Below are 12,516 nucleotides of genomic sequence, written 5' to 3'. Positions count from 1 at the left end.
ATAGGCAGGCTGGGGGAACTCATAATGTAAAAACTCATAAAGTGACATTTTCATGCCATGGGACCTTTAACTTGTGAAAGAGTATTTTTATAGTGTGGTAGCCTATTAGTAGGCTACTCCTTTTACTGAAGTAAAGGATCTCAGGACATCTAGGAGTTCCCTACGGAGGAAATCTCATCAGTTGGCATGTCTGGTGGTTTAAAGCGCGTCTAAATAAAGCCGCCCTGACATGAAAGCTACAGTAAAAATGAATCATAAAAGAAAAGAAAAAAAAACGGAGATGCATGATGTGTAAGTGTTGGATCTTCAGAGTGCAGTGTGGTGTTGCCTCCAGCCCACAGAGGAGTGGGAGCCTCCACAGGCTCGCTCTGATTGGCTGGGACACGGATAACTCCATTTTGGAAAACAGCTGTTTGAAGACACAACCTTTTTCTCGTTGTTTGCAGACGGTACCCTGAGAAAAACACCCAGGCTTTTAACACACACCTCTCTCATCACCACCACCACAGTTCTTTTTTTTTTTTTATCCACACTATCGGTCCAGTTCGGCTTATTTGCTGTTTTTTTTTTTGTTTTTTTGTCCGACTGCCAGGAAACTTAACTGGGGGGATCCATGGTGTTACGTTTCCGTTGTAACAAGTGGATAACAGGAGGCGACCCGACCAAGGTTAGTGGCAATATTTCTGAAATATGTGCGGCGGGAAAACTGCTTTATGTGTGGGTTTATGAGTATAAAATGGTTCATGTTTGAAGTGGCCGCCGAGTCGCAGGGAGCTGCACAGTCACGAAGCGAGTATATATATATATTTTTTTACTAAAAACGTGCTTTTCAAAAAGGCATTTTCCCAGCCAGCTCAACGACCAACCATAGACAATGCATTATCTCTTGCAGAGCCGTCGGTGGCCACTGTAACGTTACAACCGTTGACTCTGTCAGACGGATACAATGAACTCCCCTCGGTAAATTACATTATGTTAATTACATTTTTCTCTCGAATGTATGAAGCATTCAATTGTATTTGTGTGTGTGTGTGTGTGTGTGTGTGTGTGCGCACAGTTTTAAAGGACTGGCAAGCACGTCCTTCCCACACATTAGCTGCTGCATTCAGGGGAGCTAATGACTGGATAGCTTTTTCGAAAGCTCTCATCTCCGCTCTCATCAACGGTTGCTTTTTTTCTGCTCAGTGAATGCGTCCAGCCAGCAACCGACCAACCGACCCTCCTCCCCTGTACACACAAATCAACTTCCTATTTCCTAACCCGATTTGATAACCGCAGCGATGACAGCGGGTTTTCATGCAGTAATCTGAGAGAGAGAGAGAGAGAGAGAGAGAGAGAGAGAGAGAGAGAGAGAGAGAGAGAGAGAGAGAGAGAGAGAGAGAACGTGTCAGTCCAGTTTTTCTGGAGCTGACTTCTTGTGAACCGACGGGGCTGGATGGAGATTCAGCACCACTTTGCATGAGTGTTGCTGGGCAAGTGCCAGCGTTACTGGGCATGGGCACTGGTGAAGAGGAACACTGGCTGCTTGCCTGCCTGTGGTGCTGCTTTGCTTCCCCTGTGGAGTGGACTGGCTGGATGTAACCAAAACAGTGCACGGCTAAACATGGAATCTAGAAGAAAAAAAAAATATATATATATATATATACCATAAATTGTGATTACATTTAAATACCAGTGTTGCAGTAGGATGAGCAGTTTTTTTTTTTTATTTCAGACCAGTGTCAGCTGGATTGTGGCTAGTCTTGACAGGGTGGGACTGTGATGTGTTCGGGTTTGGCATTTCATGGCTCAAGGACAACTATTGCACATCATTTTAAAATCCACATTTGAGGAAGGAAAGCAAGCAACTATGTGATGTCTGGGTCCGGGGGTACAAACACAACAAGAAGGAGTAAAATTAGGGTCATATTTAGGGATGGCATTATTGATTTATTTTGATTTTTCTGCCGATTTAATTATCCAGTTTAATTAATTACATTAAACCAGAAATGTATTGATGTCTAAGTTTCTAATCTATCGTCTTAAAAATGCCAATCGCAATGTCCGAAAACCCAAGGTGATGATAATAAATAGCTTGTTTTTTTTCTGATCAACACTCCAAAATGTTTTAGATATTCAATTTACTATCACGTAGACGAAGCAAACTAACAAATCTTCATGATTTGGAAACCGGAACTCCAGAATATTTGGGCATTTTTTTTTGCCCTCCCCATACTTCAAACGGAAAACGTCATTCCTGGACATCATTTTAGCATCAAAGAGCAGATAATAGTTTTTTTTTATATCGGTGGAAAACTCTTATGCCGTAGGGGATTAAGCCACTTGATGAATTTGAGATGAGAATCTGCAGTCTGATGTCAGCTAAGTCTTTTTTTGTTGTTGTTGTTGTTCTTGTTGTTGGAACAGCTCTCTACTGCCTTGTCTGAACTCTTTGTACCAGTTAACCAAACATGGTCCGTTATCCTTCAATGGTCAAAAAGAGGACCGGGGGCAGAACAGAGAGCACAGCGATGCAAGACAAAGAGCTGCTACTACAGACACACATGCCCCGTTAACCTTGGGCAGATCTCAGCAGAACCTTCCCGTGTTTCAATTTACCGATCAAAACAAGTCTGCAACAGGGCTGCATGATATTCGGAAGTATGCCATGACGTTGTTGAATACCGCGATAATAATATCACTTGCGATAATGAACCCTTTTTTTCTGATTCTGATAAATGAGCAGATATCGAAGTGTAATCACTTCTGCAAGTATTCTGCTAAAATCCAACAAAATGATTGTTGAATAAAAAAAGAATGAAAGGAAATCATTTCTACCGTTCTTTTATTAATCAAATTGAACATTGAATTGAAAGTAAAAGGCACCGCTAACAAAAGGGACAAAGTGAGTTTTCTGCTGATATTCTCTTTTTAACTAACACAGAAAATCTCTCGAGCTTCTTTCGCGATGTGTTTATCGCGCCACTTGATATAAAAACACGATGTACTGTGGTACATCGCAGTACTGGTCTGCGTGGAAAGAAAAGAGCGTTCATGCGCTGCATGTTTTGGTTATTATAAAGGCTGGCGCCTGGAGGCCTTTTGTGCTTTATGTGTCTTCTTATCTGCGGCTGCGTTTATTCAGAAAGCGCCTAAATCATGAGTTATCAGATCCTACTTGTGCTGTTATCTGCAGTGCTGCATGACCAACACTCTCACCAACGCTGCTCTCTTCCTGCTACTCCTTCAGTAAATGGAAGTCCTATCTGCTCCTGCTGAGGGCTGCCAACAATAACATGATTACTCTGAGAACATTTGGACCCCCTTTAGCTTCCCCGGTGCTGAGAGCCTGTGTTAAGTATACACGGCCGGGGTGCAACGGTAGGTTGCTGTGTGGTTGTTTTTACCATAAGTGGTCATCAGGTCTTCTCTTGTCCTGCCAGGCGGCTTTCCCATTCTGTAGGGCTGCAACTAACGATTATTTCCACCGTCGTCAATTAACCTGCTGATTATTTTCTAGATTCATCGATTAGTTGTTTTGGTCTTTTAAAATATCAGAAAATGGTTAAAAAAAATAAATAAAAAATGTCGACCAGTGTTTCCCAAAGCCCAAGTTGACGTCCTCAAATGTCTTGTTTTGTCCACAACTCAAAGATTAATTGATTCATTGAATTGAAATGTCTTTAATGTCCCAGAGGGGCAATTTGGTTCACAACAGGTAGCCAACACATACACATGGTGCACAAAAACACACAAAAAAACATGAAAAAATAAATAGATAAGAACATAAGTACACTATACTTAAAAAAAAAAATGAAGAAAAAAAAAGTGCTGTGACATGGGCAGGAATGGCACATGACCTATAGTTTGTTGAGAAACCCAACAGCTGATGGTACAAATGATCTCCGGTATCCGTTAGACCTGGCCCGTTTTCGGGAGGTATACCTCCTTCCTGATGGTAGGAGGCAAAACTCAAGAGTGTAGTGGATGAGAGATGTTAGCCAAAATGGCCATTGCCCTCTGCTTGGCTCTGGCCTCATACACATGCCCAATGCTGTCGAGGTCAGTGCCAATTCTTTTCCGACATAGATATTCAGTTTACTGTCACGGAGTAGTGAAGAAACTAGAATATTCTCATTTAACAAGCAGGAATCAAAGAACAATCTTTGCAGCCCTGTTTCTCTGTACTCTGTACTTTCTGCTGAAAGTTAAAAGAGCTTTCATCAATATATTGTAGTAGAGAATGTATTCCTAGTTTGCGAACACTGTCCTTTTTAATGGGAATCTGAGGCAGCTGGATTCAGATCTTTTCCGCAGTACGGACGGGACAAAACATGCTTAAGATAAAAATAGCAATCTATTCTCAGAATTGGTTCAAGTGACTTCTAGATAGCTCTGAGATTATGTCCACAATCGGCCGCCTGCCCAGAGACCTTTCGATGACGGGGATCAGAAAACAACAGTCCTGTAGTCTGTAACAGTGAAGCAGGCTTTTGGTACCATGTGAACACGCTGCTCGGGGGGTCTATTTTTGGATGCCTCCTCCTCCGTATAATCATTGGTTTAATGTGTACATATTTTGTGGACAGGGATTTGTCTGTTCAACTGTGTTGACCTCCAACTGCTTTCTATGCCTTGTGTACAGAGGACTTAAGCTCCTCTGTTTTTAGCTCCCTGACTTCCCCGTGAGGAGAAAATGAGTGGCGTCAGATCACCCCGGCCTTCAGCGCGTCGTGTACCAGACAGAAAAGGCTTTCTGATCCACAAAGAGACTGTGAGAGACGGTGTTGTAGTACTCGAGAACGGTCTCGGCCTCAAGACTACTTTTTCAGTGTCTCATCTCGGGAATCGACTGCGTTTTTATTCGGCCTTGTCTGGGCCTCAGATAAAGAGGCATATCACTGAATTGCCTTTGCGTTGTCTGATCTATGACGTCATTACTGTGATTGGATGTAAAACTTCCTGCGTCAAATGCAACCAATAACTTGACTCATTTCTAATTTAAAACGTGTTACTTTTGACTCCCTCTCCCCGCCCCCTTAACACACACTCCCAAGAAAGAAAGAAAGTGAATGCAGGAGACCGAAGAAGCTCTGGCTGTCTGGGAGATGTCAGCCAAATCGTCAGCAATAAAAATCTGGCTACATTAACCATGAGGAGTTTATTAGCAAAACAACATCTAAAAGAGCAGTGCTTCAATTCTGTCAGCAATGTAATGCTGACTGAGACGGCTGAGACCGATCCGATACCAGTGTGTCATATATTTTATTATGTTTTAACAACTGTATACTACTATCCCTGTATGGATGTGATATGATTTCTATCTTTGTTGTCGGTCTGGCTCAGGTTGAACTCTTTGTGAAACATGAACAAACACAGAACTTTCTTTTATTCTCCAGTTTGACAGTCAGTTATAACGGAAAAAGAACATAAATAAACTACTTTAACGTAGATTTTCTTTAGGGCTTTATTACGTGGTATCGGATCGGTGCATAAACTCCAGTACTTCCCGATACCAGCGTTTTAAGCAGTATCGGACCATCTCTAATATAAACCACATGTATGCACAAAAACCAGGCATACATCGTTCCCCACAAATTTAAAGAAGACCAGTTGGATGTTATGACAAGATGAAATATGAGGGCGTTTAGGTTGTTAACAAGTTTCACTCATTGTCTCATATTTTTGCAGTCTACACAGTGATGTGTGTAGTTGTTGCAGAGTATCAATGGAAGGGGCATATCAACTTCATTTGTGTGCAGTTTTGTCAATCTTTTCCTGGAGGCATCGTTTTTATTGTCCTGTTTTAAGGTTCTTTTTCATTTGATCCTTTTGTCGTGAAGCACTTTGTTAACACTGTTTGGATAATTGCACTATAAAGTGAATTGAAATTGATTCTCTCTCTGACGTTTAATGATGATGATTGAGACGTCACAGCCTATCATGGTACATTTAGCCTAATGAAATAATGACACAGGTGCTATAAATAGCCACAGTCATGGCTATTGGTCGTGTGCAATGATAGCTGACAGGTCTAATGGAGTGGTGGTGCCTGAAGAAGTATTGATATGAAAAGGGATGATAAAGGGCATGACAACTCCTATATTATGGTTGGAGTTGTGCCGGTTTTACTGTGTATAGAAACATACTGATTTTAACAACATCGCCAACAATTTCTGTCAATGCGAGTAAAAGAATTTGTAACCTTTTTTTCCTCCAGAAGGCACAGTGAACACAGCACAGCGCTCCATGCGTCATTTAATATTGTATGTGGCGGTTTCTTTTGTGGGCTGCAAATGTTCCTTCCCGATAACATTTATCGGAGGCATTGCGTCCGGAGCTTAGCGCCGCCCAAGACGATTGCAATTGGTGTAAAGAAATGCAAACAACACCGAGCGTTCTTTTTTCCTATCCCAGAATGCATCTGTGGGTGTAGCCAGAACTTACTCCACAGCTCTGTGGAGATGGGGCTGGCATTGCGAGACTAAGGACATACTGACAGTGATTCTCCTGGAAGTTTCCTTGGACCTTCCTTTTTTTTTTTTTTTTTTTTTTTTTCTACACTATGAAACTGGGTCACCGTTGAAATGTACTGTAACCCCTGAATACAAGCTGACCACTGCAGCCTGCAAGCTGTGGTCTACTACTAACTTACTATGCCGTAGCCGTGGAACGAGTGTGTCAAGATAGATTTTTGGGTGGAGTAGCATGTCATGGTTTGGTTGATTTGATTCCAACTGAAAATTGGCACAGGAAATGTAATATACTGACCCAGCCAACTTAAATGGCTTGGTCCAAAGCCCTGTTAGAGACTGCAGCTGCAACCCTGCACACAGTAAGTGGCTACAGAAAATAGATGGATATTACATATCCATTAGTCAATCTTTTATTGTTTTTTACATTTACAAGACCCAAATCTATTTCCTCTTCCTGATGAATGGCAGTTCATGGTGCGGTTGCTCTTCAAATTGGCAACACATCTGTTTTTCAGCATTAAGCCAGTAATGGAGCAAAGCCGAGTTACATTTCACAGATAGGGTCGAGGTGTTGAATAAACGCTGGTTATCTGGAGAGAATTTTGAATCAAGCCTTGTTATGTAAATCCATTCTCATCCACGTGAATCGGTTTGGAAGTAAAATAGACCTGGAAGATGACTTGATGAGAATCTCTCTGTGATGATTTTAGGTGACGTGGCCCATTTCAAATTCCATGTGAAGTGATGAGACAGAAAAATGCTGCAGGGTAAAAGGAAACAGCGTGACCTTCACTGTTTGATGCAGAATCGTAAGCTTGTGATCGGCTTAACGCTTTGATTTGATCCACTTTGGGAATTCTCAGGCTCGCTTTGCTTTGAAATATTTTTGATTGTTTTTCTGAGAAGGTTTTGATCCAAATCCCAGAGGAGGAGAAACCCTGAGCGATGTTGCATGAAAGTCGCTCACAGGAAGTAGAGGGCAAATTATCGTCATTAAAATCCACTTGACCCTTTCTGTTGCTAGAGGAAAACCGAATTCATCAAATGTGTTAATTACACTTAATTAAACCAATTGGCCTGTCGGGAAAAACTACATGACTGAATGGTCAACAGAAGGCTTTAAAGATGGGACTTACACCAAAGATTTCCCCTCTAAACTTCTCAGTTGGTTTTATTTAGATACCATTTGAAGCCAAAATAGATGAAATTAACCAATATTTCATGAAAAGCAAAGATTAGTGAAAAGTCAAAAGTATACAAATTTGTGCGGCAGAACTTTTGACTTTTTCTACTACTTCCCCATTAATCATCTCATAGGCTCGCATTGCCAGCCCTTCTTCCACAACGCTGCCAAGGAGGAGGGTCTGGCTAGCCCACACAGCATTCTGGGATGGGAGAAAAACGTGCTGTGGTTGATTGCCGTTTCTTTAAACCAATTAAAATTTTTGGGCGGCGCTAAGCACCGGACTCAATAACGGTGCCTCTGCAAAATAGCCTCTGGAAGGAACTTGTTTTGGTGGAACGCGTGTACGTTCAAAAGTAGTTTTAGTCATGCAACAGAAAACTCAGATTGGACAGATAGTAGGGGTGGGTGAAAAAAATTGATACAGCATAGTATCGCAATATTTTCTGTGGCAATACTGTATTGATACACAGACGCCAAGTATCGATCTTTTATTATATATGTGAGATGAACAAACGGAGAAATGTATCTTTTTAGATAAAACCGATGTTGACAAAGTTTTCTTTTGAGGACATAATTTGAAATTGGGAAAGATTTGAAGTTGGAAAAAAGGTAATAAATTGCAATATATCGCAGAATATTGCAATATCTTTAAAATCGCAATAATATTGTATCGTGACATAAATATTGTTATGATATCATTTCGTGAGGCCTCTGGGGATTCCCACCCCTAACAATCTAGGTAGCTGTCTGGATTTACCCTGCAGAGATCTGAGGAGCCTTTAACCACAGTCCTCACAAATCCACCAGAGGTTAGAACGCCAACACAAAGAAAGAGGAAGGTGACAGACATCCGGCGGAATTTACGGCAGCACCTGAACAATCTCGGAAATAAACCATCATTGAGACAGACTAAGAGATATCTTGTGACCCTTTTGGAGGGGGCCCAACCCCAATGTTGGGAACTACTGGATTCATTCACATAACTGAATGTAATGTAGATCTGCAACATGTAATTAATTAACTAGCTGATAGACCGAACTCTGCAAGTATTTTGTTAACTGATTATTTCTTTCCAAGCAGAAATAACAAACATTCACTGTTTAAAGACATCATCTTGGACTGTCTGCATTTCTATACTAGTTGTAGTAAACAATGGATTGTTTGAATGGTGCTTATGCATCAATGCTGCATCAGTATTTACCGTCTAATAATGTAGTAGATAATAACTGATACATTTTGCTTCTTCTGTACTTAACATATAGTAGGTAGGGATGGAACGATTACCGTGTAACGGTAAACCACGGTAAAAATGTTGACGATAACAATTACCGTTTTTATTTAAGATGTCATTATTGTCACGGTGGATAAGTTTAGGTTTTGCCTATATTTTTGTAATATAATAAACACTGTTACACTTTTTGAAACTATTTCAGCTTTGTGTAGGCCTATCGGTGCTTTCTGAACATATTGAACACACTTTTAATAATACAGTGATAATACCGAAAACCGTGATAATTTTGGTCACTGGAGGTTAAATTTTCATACCGTTGCATCCCTAATAGTAGGATTTTAAATGAAGTACCTTTTTAGTTGTAACGGAGTATTTTTATATTGTTGTACTGGTACTTGAGTAGAGGACCTGACTACTTCCTGGACTGCAGTGGTGTTACAGTAGGTTCAGTGTACATTAGAATAACTGAAGGTGTTTGTCCTGTACACACCAACACAACATGAATGATGGTCTCCCTATCTAGGTCTGGGAGAAAGTGCAGCGTTTGCCTCTTCCTATGTGTTTGCTCACGAGGAGGGTTACGTTTGTGCCTTTTTATCACCGTCAACTCAGCAAATCCAATCACATGACGCCCACATCCTCCGAGACTTGTGGGAGAAAAGTGTGATGATGCAGCTGCGTGGATTTACTCGGCAAACCTCCGACGACTCACCGCGTCGTCGTCGTCGGTACAGGGGAGAGGGAGAGACTTTAGGTTGTTTCAGAGGCAGCATAAAGAGCAGCTAGGGTTAGATATGTCAGATTTTTGTGGAACTTGTTTGTGTTGCAGATCCGTTTTTTATATTTGCAAATGATTATAGTGAAAATCTTATTTTTGTTATTTGTGGAATACGTTTTATATTCACAGATTACACAACAAAGTGTCAATCTGTCCACACAAACTTAATGGGACATATCTCATCCCATATTGGAGCGATCAGATCTGGCTTTGTAAGTGAGCAGCCTTTGGCTGAAAGGAGTTTTATTAGAGTGGATGGACAGGGGAGTTGATACCCTGGAAATCCAGAGTTCTCGCGAGAGCACAATTTGAATTTGCTCAGTGAGTAACTCTGGCATTCCAGTAATGATGCTCGTTAACTATGCCATTGTAGCCGAGCTGCACCAATCGCATCGGTGTATCTGGTGTAGGCGGGCCAGAGGCGATTACAGATGACGACAGCGCTGCAACGTAGAGCTGGGCAATATATCGATATTATATTGATATCATGATATGAGACTAGATATCGTCTTAGATTTTGGATATCGTAATATCGTGATATGGAATAAGTGTTGTCTTTTCCTGGTTTTAAAGGCTGCATTACAGTAAAGTGATGTCATTTTCTGAACTTACCAGACTGTTGTAACTGTTCTATTATTTGCCTTTACCCACTTAGTCATTATATCCACATTACTGATGATTATTTATCAAATGTCATTGTGTAAATATTTTGTGAAAGCACCAATAGTCGTTTTTGAGTTTAATCTCCCAGTTAGCTCCGCTGGTAGCTAAGCGTATGGGGCTCTGGATACGTCACCGCGTGTATTGTTGTGATTGGTCGTAGGGTTATCCAATTGCATGCAGTGAGATTTGCAAATGCATGCTTGGTGCCGCCCCTCGAGTTGGGCCATTTTCATTACTCAATGCCAGACCCTTAATCTTTTCAGATTTGGGTCTGGATTTCCAGGCTAGGGAGTTGAGGGAGTTGTGGGTGAAATCCCTCTACCAGGTGGTGCAGAGGGACGTATAGCTGGCAATCAAATCCTATATTCTGTTACAAATTGGCCACATGGCCTTGCGCTGCAGCTCAGCCGAGGAGGATGTATTAGGTTTCTCAACTTTCTTCTTCTTTTTTTCTTTTCTTTTTTTTTTTTTTAAAGTAGTAAAAACACTGGAGCCAGTGAGGGATATTCCCTTATTTAGAAAGCACAATAAACATGCATGCATTCCTTCTCTGCACCGCTCATCCTCCCTCTTTTTCCTTTTCGTCATCATGCTATCTCTCTCTTTCCCTGATCCTCAACTACGTAGGGATGTCAGCATACCAAAAACCTAGCAGTCTGTACCGATACCACCAAAACTTAAACATGAATTCCTTTTTATTTAAACATTTGAACATTATAAAAAACAAACAACAGAGGCAACTACGGATATCGCAATACCTGAAATATAAGGTCAAAAACAAAAACTAAATCCCATGTCCTCCTTTTTTATAATGTGTATTTTAGGATAAAAGGTTAACAGTTGGGGGAGAGGGTTGGGACAGTGTCGGGTCACTCTTTTTTTCAGTTTTAGTTCCAACTTTGTGTCACTGTTTGGTGTGGGTGGAGGGTGCAAGTAGAGCGTGATTTACATGTAATCTGGAGAGAACGTCAGTCTTCTGGACCCACAGCCGTGTGTGTGTGTGTGTGTGTGTGTGTGTGTGTGTGTGTGTGTGTGTGTGTACGTGCACGTAGAGAGCCTCGGAAAAGATGGGGCATTGCCAACACAGGCAAACAAAGCACCTGCTTCCTGCCGAGGCCTTGTGTTGTTAAATGTGTGCCCCGAAATAGAAGCGGGCAACGTTGCAATAGAATTAGAATAGATAGAATGGACAGTGGGAGAAAAATCACGGCCCAGCAGCACATCACATCAGCCTGAGGACTTATCGATGAATCCAGCTACTGTAACTGTGTATCTGTTTCATTTATTGCTAAGACTTATGACATTTGCACATTTGATCACACGTTGCAAATTGATTTTTTACACGTAAAGCTGCAACTAACAATTCTTTTCATCATTGATTCATCTACAGGTCATTTTCTAGAAAGACGTGTGTGACATGTTCATCATTTCCTAGAAGGCATTCATAACATTGTTGAATGACTCATTTTTGTCCCACCAAACAAATAAAATGTAGCACATTTTTCACATTTTAAGGAGCTCAAACTAGATAATACCATATTTGGCATTTTTGCTTAAAACTGACCTGATTATTAAAATTGTCAGATCTAGTTAAAATGATTTTAAAGCACAATGTAAACTTCATGGAATAAACCGGAACAGACCAAATATATACAACTTTCAGAACATGTCTGAAAAAGTGCATTTTATGTGTCCTTTCAGCTCTCTCAGTACTTTTCCAGACACAGCACAGGCACCCACATCTAAATATTTTCAACTTACCTCTCAACGTAGCATTTTTCCCCAAAAAATGGCCTCCTTTAGACAGACAACAAGAGAATAACTGTTCAGAGATGTTTGTCTCAAGGAACATTAATCTCTTTTACTTGTTTTTATCGTGAGAAAATGAAAATGTTACACGAGCAGTGGTGGAAGAAGTACTCATCTTTTAGTAAAGTAGCAGTACTACAGTGTAGAAATAGTCTGTTACAAGTAAAAGTCCTAAGGTACTTGAGTCTTTTCTTTTCGTGCCACTTTCTACTTCTACTGCGCTACATTTCAGAGAGAAATACTTTTTACTCCACTACATTCATCTGTTACAGCTTTAGTTACTAGTTACTTTACAAATGAAGACGTTTGTCCACAAAACACATGTAGTTTAAAAAATACAAAGTTTTATTCTTAATGAAACTACCCAACAATATATAGGCCTCCCTTGTTGAAT

General features: G+C 40.7%; 1 protein-coding gene across 1 annotated transcript in view; it reads left to right on the top strand.

Moving 5' to 3' along the window:
- Positions 1 to 375: 375 nt before the first annotated feature.
- pkig (protein kinase (cAMP-dependent, catalytic) inhibitor gamma) overlaps positions 376 to 12,516 on the top strand; it is a 33,196-nt gene continuing 21,055 nt past the window's right edge. Inside the window, exon 1 of the mRNA XM_028583372.1 lies at positions 376 to 667. The gene's annotated coding sequence lies outside the window, so the exon portion shown is untranslated. The remainder of the gene's footprint in view (positions 668 to 12,516) is intronic.

Source organism: Perca flavescens, chromosome 7 (assembly GCF_004354835.1).
Source record: "Perca flavescens isolate YP-PL-M2 chromosome 7, PFLA_1.0, whole genome shotgun sequence".
NCBI classification, from domain to species: Eukaryota; Metazoa; Chordata; class Actinopteri; order Perciformes; family Percidae; genus Perca; species Perca flavescens.
Note: the sequence above shows the minus strand (reverse complement) of the source record. Positions and strands in the feature narration are given on the sequence as shown.